The sequence below is a fragment of the Malaclemys terrapin genome, chromosome 4 (genome assembly GCF_027887155.1).
Source record: "Malaclemys terrapin pileata isolate rMalTer1 chromosome 4, rMalTer1.hap1, whole genome shotgun sequence".
NCBI lineage: Eukaryota > Metazoa > Chordata > Testudines > Emydidae > Malaclemys > Malaclemys terrapin.
This window is the reverse complement of record NC_071508.1, coordinates 93116056-93124993: the sequence shown is the minus strand read 5'-3', so window position 1 is coordinate 93124993 and position 8938 is coordinate 93116056. Positions and strand designations below refer to the sequence as shown.

The 8938-nt window shown below is 42.5% G+C and overlaps 1 non-coding gene across 1 annotated transcript; it reads right to left on the bottom strand.

The window, feature by feature from the left end:
- Positions 1-3816: 3816 nt before the first annotated feature.
- Positions 3817-3925, bottom strand: LOC128837521 (U6 spliceosomal RNA). The gene has a single exon (XR_008444959.1). It is a non-coding gene; the product is annotated as a U6 spliceosomal RNA (small nuclear RNA).
- Positions 3926-8938: the final 5013 nt, after the last annotated feature.

Genomic DNA, 8938 nt, shown 5'->3' with positions numbered 1-8938 from the left:
TGACATCTAGTGATGAGCTGTGGAAGAGGACTTCAGGAGCTGATCTTGTTTGCACAGGCACACCCACCCTGTGTAGGTACTCAGCATGATGGGATTGCTTGCCCAAATGATCACTTTTGGCTGGTGTTGGATCCCCAGTCTCCTTGTTTTTGGGGCAGGAGTAATAAAGGGTTGTTATCCTTGTGTGAAGCAAGGGCAGCAGAACTGTACTTGTCATAGCCTGATTGAGGGACTCACCCTCAACTAAACGGCCCTCGTTAGGCAGGGGACATGGGTTCCAAAGCCAGTGAGTTGAGAGAGAGGGTGGGGGACAAGTACTTGGTGGTGTAGGGCCTAGATGCTAGTTGACATTTCTGCTCTCCACTGTCTAATAACAGAGCTAATTTGAACTCACTTGAGAGTCTTGTACACCTTGCAGAGCTGAAATCACTGATACCTAGGTCTAAGCATTAGACCTGTTCTGGGGCAGTGTCTCTGATGCAAGAGACTGCCCAGTGTGCACCAGCAGTGAGGCTCCCCACTAACAGCTGAAATCACTTAGAGCTGTGTTAAGTGGTAGGACCTGAAGACATCCAGGTGGATTGGTGAGTGGCCAGCAGGGCAGCCAGCGAAGAGGTGCAGTGATCGGCCAGCAGGATGGCTGGCAAAGAGGAACGGAGTGCCGATCGGCTTGCAGGACAGCCAGCGAAGAGAAGCAGAGTGCTGATTCATGGCAGGGCGGCCAGCAAAGAGGCACAGTGATCAGCTGGCAAAGAGTAGCAGAGTGCCGATCTGCCAGAAGGGCAGCTGGCGAAGGGAAGCAGCAAGCGAGTGCCTGGGCAGTAGAGCAAGTAAAGTGCCTTCTTCCCCCCACTCCACCATGGTGGGAGGTGAACCTCTGGTCTCTGGGTCCGCACTGACCAATGACAACAACTATGAGTGGGGTGCAGAGAAGGGACAGGCAAGTTAAAGGGACGTTTGGTTGCTGGACTTAAGAAACTGACAGAAAAGGACACTGCCCAACTTACTTGGGGGTGGTCTTTTGCTCACGGTTTATGTTTATAAACCCAGTTTGCAGCATTTTCCCAAATTAATGCTGGGTTACTTCCCACCTTTTATTAAAAGTTTCTTTTCTACACTCAGACTCTGTGCTTGCGAGAGGGAAGTATTGCCTCCTAGAGGCACCCAAGGGGTGGTATGTAATTGTTCCCAGTTACAGGGTGGGGGCTGGAGCTGGTTTTGTGATGTATTGTTGAAGAGAAACCCCTAGATATTGAACCCAGACCTGGTTGCTGCAAATTCCAATGGGCAGAAGGGTTATACTCCCAAACAACTATTTGGGAGTTGGTACTCTTCATCACCTTCTCATGTCACTCTGGGAAGTACAGTGTCTAGGTTTTATTGTGTGTGGCAGAGAGAGAGGAGGTTATGTTCCTGTGATCATTTCTGTCTGCACCATTGATTGCCCACAGTAAAACAGGTGAATATCTTCCAAAATGAAAAGACACATAATACCACCAGAATTCTACTGATCACCAGAGAATTCTTCACCCTCTTCCAACTACAAACAAACCTTCTCTGATGGGGTATAAAGCCCATATTAGCACTGAAAAAGTTATGGGTAGCTGGAGAGCTCAGTAAGGGCAATTTGTTGCACCTGATGGGTGGGCCAGGCCCAATTATAGATGAGTCCCAGCTAGGGACTGATGAGAGAACAGGCCTTGAGTGCCTTTTCTGAGAAGAAGCTTTCAGTGAAGGATCAGGAGGGACAAGGTACAGCAAGCTCTAGAAGTAAGTCCTGATAAAAGGGCAGGATCTGGACTTCCAGGGAGCCCTAGAAGGCGTTCAGTTGAGCAAGGGAAACTTAACAGGGATGAAAGGTCAAACCCAAGAAAGACAGAAGTTGGTTTAAGTTTATATGTTCAATTAGAATTTGTTGGGAAAGTTCAGAGCAGATCCCTGTGAGTCCTCCTGGCCCTGAAAGAAGGGTAAACCTAGAGAGGCTGTGGAATCTCAGGTACATAGGGGGCCCAGAAGGGGCTGTGAGGAAAAAACCCAGGGAGGTGTGAAGCTCCTAGATACAAAGGCTTAATGATTTCTGAAAGACCTGAGATGAGAGGGTGTAAGGACCACATCATGCAGAATTGGTGACTGAAGACCTGATGTAAGAATATTGGACTTTTGTTTGTGGGACTCTCATTTACCTGTGGGGTGGGGGGAATAAAAGTGACCTGGCCAGAGGGCTGAGTCAGAAGATAAGGCAGACTTCAGGGCTGGAGCGACTGTTGACAGGAGGCACTAGATGAGGAGAGTCTGCTACATCATGCCCGGTCACGAGGGAGTGTACTAGCGGTGAGTCCACTTTTCTAAATCCTCTTTGTTTGCGGTTCCCTCAGCTATTGCCAAAGAGAACAAAGCTGACAAACCAGGGAATTTTAGTTTGGCAGAGACAAGCCCAGTCTGACCATACTCCTGGAACATACTACTGACTTTGAAAATAATTGTGCTAGCACCATGTGCGAGCAGGTGTGGTTTCCACCCTGATCTGTACAGAGTATATATAGCCTATGTAGAATCCAGACTTTCCCCATTTCTGAGATTGGTCTTTACTGGTAGCTGAAATAACAACTACCAAACAGAACTCCAAACCTTGCTGTTCTTAGGGTTGTATGACCTGAGAACCCCTCACTTTCTTGTCTCAAGAGGCACCTTAGCCCCTCTTCTATCCTAGTTTGAGCTAACAAGATTTATCAGAAATAAATCTGGAGTAGTAATTACGAAGGGGAGAAAAGTCTATTTGTTTTTTATAGAAGAGATTCCAGTCTGGAGATGGTGACATTGCTTTGTCTGGCAAAGCTCTGGAGCAATTCCCTGTTCCGGTGTTCTCCACCTGCACTTGACAATAATAGACAATGACTCAGGACTGAAGGGCTTTGTAACTTTGAGTCACTAGGGGAGATGGGCCCAGCCAGGAAGCAATATGCAGGATGTGTTAAAAGTACAAAGCCAATGTTGACAGGTGCTTTTCAAGTGTGTGTGTGTCTATTTCAGTAAATCCTCCAGATAAGTCCTGGATACAATTTATGGGCACTAAGTTACACTGACTTACACCAGCTGAGGGTCTAGACTTGTGTTTATGAATCCATTTCACTAGGAACCCATTTCAGCTGTACTAATTTGATTAGTACAGCTAGCTATAAATGTAGACTGCAGGCCGAATATTGGTTCCATTGAAGTCAATAGCAAAGTTTCCAAATATTGCAAGGTTTGGAAATGGACAGTTAAGGCACTGGAACAACATTAACTCTGCCCTGAAATGACACCATGAAATATTCATTGTAGTGTTTGTGGTTCTAGATGAGATTAACTGAGATTTTTTTTTTAAAGATGTTTTTCATTTCTCCTCTTATGGCCTCATTATAGGGCAAAGTTAAGGTGCCCTAACAGTGCATTTCAATATCTTAATATTAGGGCTGTCAAGCGATTAAAAAAAATTAATCACGATTGATCGCACTGTTAATAATAAAATACCATTTATTTAAATAATTTTGGATGTTTTCTACATTTTCAAATATATTGGTTTCAATGAAACACAGAATACAAAGTGTACAGTGCTCACTTTACTTTTAAATAAATAAATAAATAAATAGAGATATCCCATCTCTTAGAAGTGGAAGGGATCTTGAAAGGTCATTGAGTCCAGCCCCCTGCCTTCACTAGCAGAACCCAGTACTGATTTTGCCCCAGATCCCTAAGTGGCCCCCTCAAGGATTGAACTCACAACCCTGGGTTTAGCAGGCCAATGCTCAAACCACTGAGCTATCCCTCCCCCCCCTAAAAAATATGGAACGCTTCACGAATTTGCATGTCATCCTTGCGCCGGGGCCATGCTAATCTTCTCTGTATCGTTCCAATTTTAGTATATGTGCTGCTGAGTGTTGATTACAAACATTTGCGCTGTAAAAAACAAAAGAAATAATAATTTTCAATTCACCTAATACAAGTACTGTAGTGCAATCTCTTTATCATGAACGCTGAACTTACAAATGTAGAATTAGGTACCAAAAAAACCCCTGCATTCAAAAATAAAACAGTGTAAAACTTTAGAGCCTACAAGTCCAATCAGTCCTACTTCTTGTTCAGCCAGTCGCTCAGACAAACAAGTTTGTTTACATTTGCAGAAGATAATGCTGCCTGCTTCTTGTTTAGAATGTCACCTGAAAGGGAGAACAGGCATTCTTATGGCACTGTTGTAGCTAGGGTCACAAGATATTTACATGCAAGATGCACTAAAGATTCATATGTCCATGCTTCAACCACCATTCTAGGGGACATGCATCCATGCTTATGACAGGTTCTGTTTGATAACCATCCAAAGCAGTGTAGACCGATGCATGTTCATTTTCATCATCATGAGTCAGATGCCACCAGCAGAAGGTTGATTTTCTTTTTTGGTGGTTTGGGTTCTGTAGTTTCCACATCAGGGTGTTGCTCTTTTAAGATTTCTGAAAGCATGCTCCACACCTCATTCCTCTCAGATTTTCGAAGGCACTTCAGATTCTTAAATCTTGGGTCGAGTGCTGTAGGTATCACATTGGTATCTTCTTTGCATTTTGTCAAATTTGTTTTAAGAACACTTTCACTGGAAACAACATGTGCTGAGTCATTATCCGAGATTGTCATAACATGAAATATATGGGCAGAGCATGAAACATACAATTCTCCCCCAAGGAGTTCAGTTACACATTTAATTAATGTATTTTTTTTTTTAACAAGCATCATCAGAATGGAAGCATGTGCTCTGGAATGATGGCCGAAGCCTGAAGAGGCATCTGAATTTTTAGCGCATCTGGCACATAAATATCTTGCAACGCCAGCTATAACTGTGCCATGCGAATGCCTGTTCTCACTTTCAGGTGAAATTGTAATTAAGAAGTGGGCAGCATTATCTCACGTAAATGTAAACAAACTTATTTCTCTTAGAGATTGGCTGAACAAGAAGTAGGACTGAGTGGACTTGTAGGCTCTAAAGTTTTACTTTGTTTTGTTTTTGAGTGCAGTTACATTTGTAAGTTGCACTTTCATGATAAAGAGGTTGCACTACAGTACTTGTGTGAGGTGAATTGAAAAATACTATTTCTTTTGTTTATCATTTTTCCAGTGCAATAAAAATAATATAAAGTGAGTACTGTACACTTTGTATTCTGTGTTGTAATTGAAATAGATATATTTGAAAATGTAGAATCATCTAAAATATTTAATAAATGTCAGTTAGTATTCTATTGTTTAACAGTGCAATTAATCGAGATTAATTTTTTTAATCATGGTTAATTTTTTTGACTTAATCGCCTGAGTTAACTGAGATTAATCGACAGCCCTACTTAATATATTTTTATTTCTTTTTAGTTTAACCTTAACTCTGAAATTTCTGGGCGATAATTACAACCTCCCTAACTTTTTATTTTATTTTATATCACTAATACATACTCCTGCCTTTAATTTCAATGTAATGTTTTTGTTGGTAATGGGAACAACTAACAGCATGTTTTAGAAGTTTAATCATAACAATGAATACATTTCCTTACTGAAGGAAAACAATTATTCTAAGCATTTAGAAATTAAGAGCTTGATTCTGCTTTCTGTTTTCACTTATGCTAATGTAAATCAGGAATAATTCTATTGGGATCAGTAAAGTTACATCTGTGTGAAGTTGATGAGAGGAAAATTAAAAGGAAGTGGAAAAAGTACTCTATCGAGAAAAGTAATTAACAGGAGGGTGAAAGCTGGCATGAACTCAGGGGTGCTTTAGATTCTGATGTCCCTAAATTTGCTTCTGTCTGGTCCCCATCCTCCACCGTGTCATCTATGTAAGTTGCATCGCACATTTGGTAACCATAATAATGAGGACTTTCCAAAAGATAGGAAAATACTGTGGGCCCTTTTAAGATTCCTTTGTTGAATGTGTATTTTCTGCTACTTTTTTACATACACACACACACACACACAAAAAAAAGGAATAGTATACAAAAGGGTTAGATTCTGGTTTGATCTGAGTTTGGGGCAAAGTTTTAGGATCAAGTCTGACTTTTATTTGGACCTGACACACAATTCTGGTTCCAAACACCAGTGATGTTAGCAATTTAAGGCCCACTCTAACTTTATCTGAACCACTTTGGCTTTCCTTAAATTCAATCTTTGAACAGTCCACAGTTCTCACAGATGTATGTTTCAGTGACTTTTCAGGCTATCCCCACTTCCTGAAACCAGAGAAGTTGTGGGAGGGCCTTTATGTAGTAATGAGGCAGGAATTCAGACTTAATCCTCTAAATGTGGAGGGGCAGGAGATGCCCTTCCAAGTTGTTTGAGACAGACCCAAATCTCTCTGCAATATTTACACTAATTGCTCATAACTAGTGTACCAGAAACCAGGATCAACGCTTTGCTTATAGGATCAACATGTTTATATTTTGTTTCATGGCAGCAGGAGAAAAAGGCTGCACAGACTGCCTAAATTGCTTCATGTCCTATCTGCTCACTGCCAAATACTGTGTGTCCTTCTCAGAACAACCCAAAGGGAAAATCCCCTTTTTCACTCTCTCAGAAGTTCCTTTGAAACTTTGGTTGGTCGCTGGTGATCTTGCCTGTAGCTCTCAGCAGTGCAGGAACAGCAGTACTCTGTGGCTCTAATCAGCAGAACTATAGCACGTGCCTCTGGGGATGGCAAGCGTGAGATGGGACATGGTGAAGAGAAGGGATAATGGTATTAGGGGAAGAGGTTTTGGGGATTGCTTCCACTTTGCCCCAGAAGATAAAATAGATAAGGGAGTTTGCAGCATTTCTCACTTCCGCATTCTCCCTCACCAGAGCAAATTGTGGCCAACCCCCTAGACTGGGTCTCTTGAGATCTAAGTTCACTTCCCAGCACTGTCTTGAACTTTCTGTGTGACCCTGGGCAAGTCTCTTAATCTCTGGGCCTCCATTCTTCATCTGTAAAATGGGGGTAACAATACTTTTTCTCCCACCCTCTTGTCTATTTATACTGCAAGTGCTTCAGGTCAGACTATCTCTTACTATATATGTGTACAGTGCCCAGCAATCAATAACTATACAATAAGATTCCAGGAATGTCATTGTGCACCACTCTGAAGCCTCAATGTCTGAGTCAGAGTGAAATGATAGAAGCAGCTACAAGCATGGCTGTGAGCTCTTTGCTCGGAATATCCCCAGGTTGAATCATCACTGGGTTTCGAGGTCTGTTACCAGCCAATGTTTAAGTTTTTTCCACCATTTTGACTTTATGAATTACACCAATGCAGTGTACAGCTACAGCACCACTCATTTGCCACCCACAGAAGTCAACACCACCAGTGCATGCACACACAGTAACCTCAAATATTGCTCTGAAGCCTAGAATGTCTGAGGCAGTCTGAAGTTATGGAGACATATACAAGCACGGCTGAAAGCTCTGTTTAGGATATCGGGTTCAGTCATCCCTTGTATTTGTGGTCTGTCACAGTCCAGTTTTAAGTTCTAGGGACACCATGTCCCTAGCCTCTGTTTGCCGGAAGCTGGGAGTGGGCAACAGAGGATGGATCACTTGATGATTACCTGTTCTGTTCATCCCCTCTGGGGCACCTGGCATTTGCCACTGTTGGAAGACAGGATACTGGGCTAGATGGACCTTTGGTCTGACCCAGTATGCCCATTCTTATGTTTTTATATCTGGCTTTCTTTTATACACACTTAACTTTACAAATTACAGCTGTGTGACAGCATGGGCTTTCAGCTACTCGTTCTACTAATGAGTGAGTTATGCGGGTCATTTTAACTAGGGATTTTTTTTCGTGTTAAATTTCTTCATTGTGCAAAGGGAATGATTCAGGTATGGAGTAAGGATCATTCTATTAATGTCAAACACTTTTAGGACTTTTACTCCTCTTTCTCACAGGTGTGAGAGGAGAAACTTTACTGAACTGAGTGAAGTCATATTAGTTTAAACCCACAGTTATACCAGAATCAGGCCTGCAGCATACTGTGCTTCCCTTTCATCTGCACATCTCAAAGGACGCTGCAAGGGTGGTGAGAATTTTCATTCGGGTTCTACCAATGGGGCAATCAACAAACAAACAAACAACTGAGTGACTTGTCCAAGTTTACACAGCAGCATAGTGACAGCTGGTACCAGAACACAGATCCCCTGATGCCCAAGCCCCTGCAAAATAAGGGTCTGATACAAAGAATGGCTGGTGAGACGACAAATCCGATTCAGTGGTGTACCTTGACTGCTTTGTCTCACTCCAGTGACATGAAGCAGGTAGAAACCAGATAAGCTGGATTTACAGCTACTGTGTACCTCTGGAGTAGCAGATGGGTACCGGTGCTTCCAGCAGTAAAACTTTATTGCCTGGCCCAATCGTATGAGGCGGGTCAGCGTTCCAAAAGCAAGTACCCCAATCGCATGATCTGGGTCACTATCCCCCCACCCCATCAGTGTTCATTAGACCTTGCCAGTGTTGCCTCCCATTAAATAAGCACTGACCCAGCCACTTGCCCCAAACTTAAATTTATGAGGTTCAAAAAAGTTCAGTTAACTCTTTTTTGTTTGCTTTTAATTTTCGCATGTCGTTGAACTTCCTGGTTTCTGGCCAAACCGAAAGCAGAGGAGCTGAACTAGCATGAGAGAAGCTTCTCTTGTGTTACTTCCAAAACCAGGAAGAACCAGAAATCTCATGAGAAAATCAACTGTCATGAGATTTCCAGTCCATTTTTCAAACTAAGGAGGTTTGGACAAATTGAAATAAGTATCTGAACTTTGGGCTGCTTATCTGAAGTGTGAACTACCTTTGGGACCTCCCTCTGACTAGCTTTGGTATGAAAAGCCTTCTGCACTCAGTGAGTGTCCAGAGGCTGATGGACTCTGTCATCTGATATTGTTAGAGTTCAGGTGTAAGCAGAAACA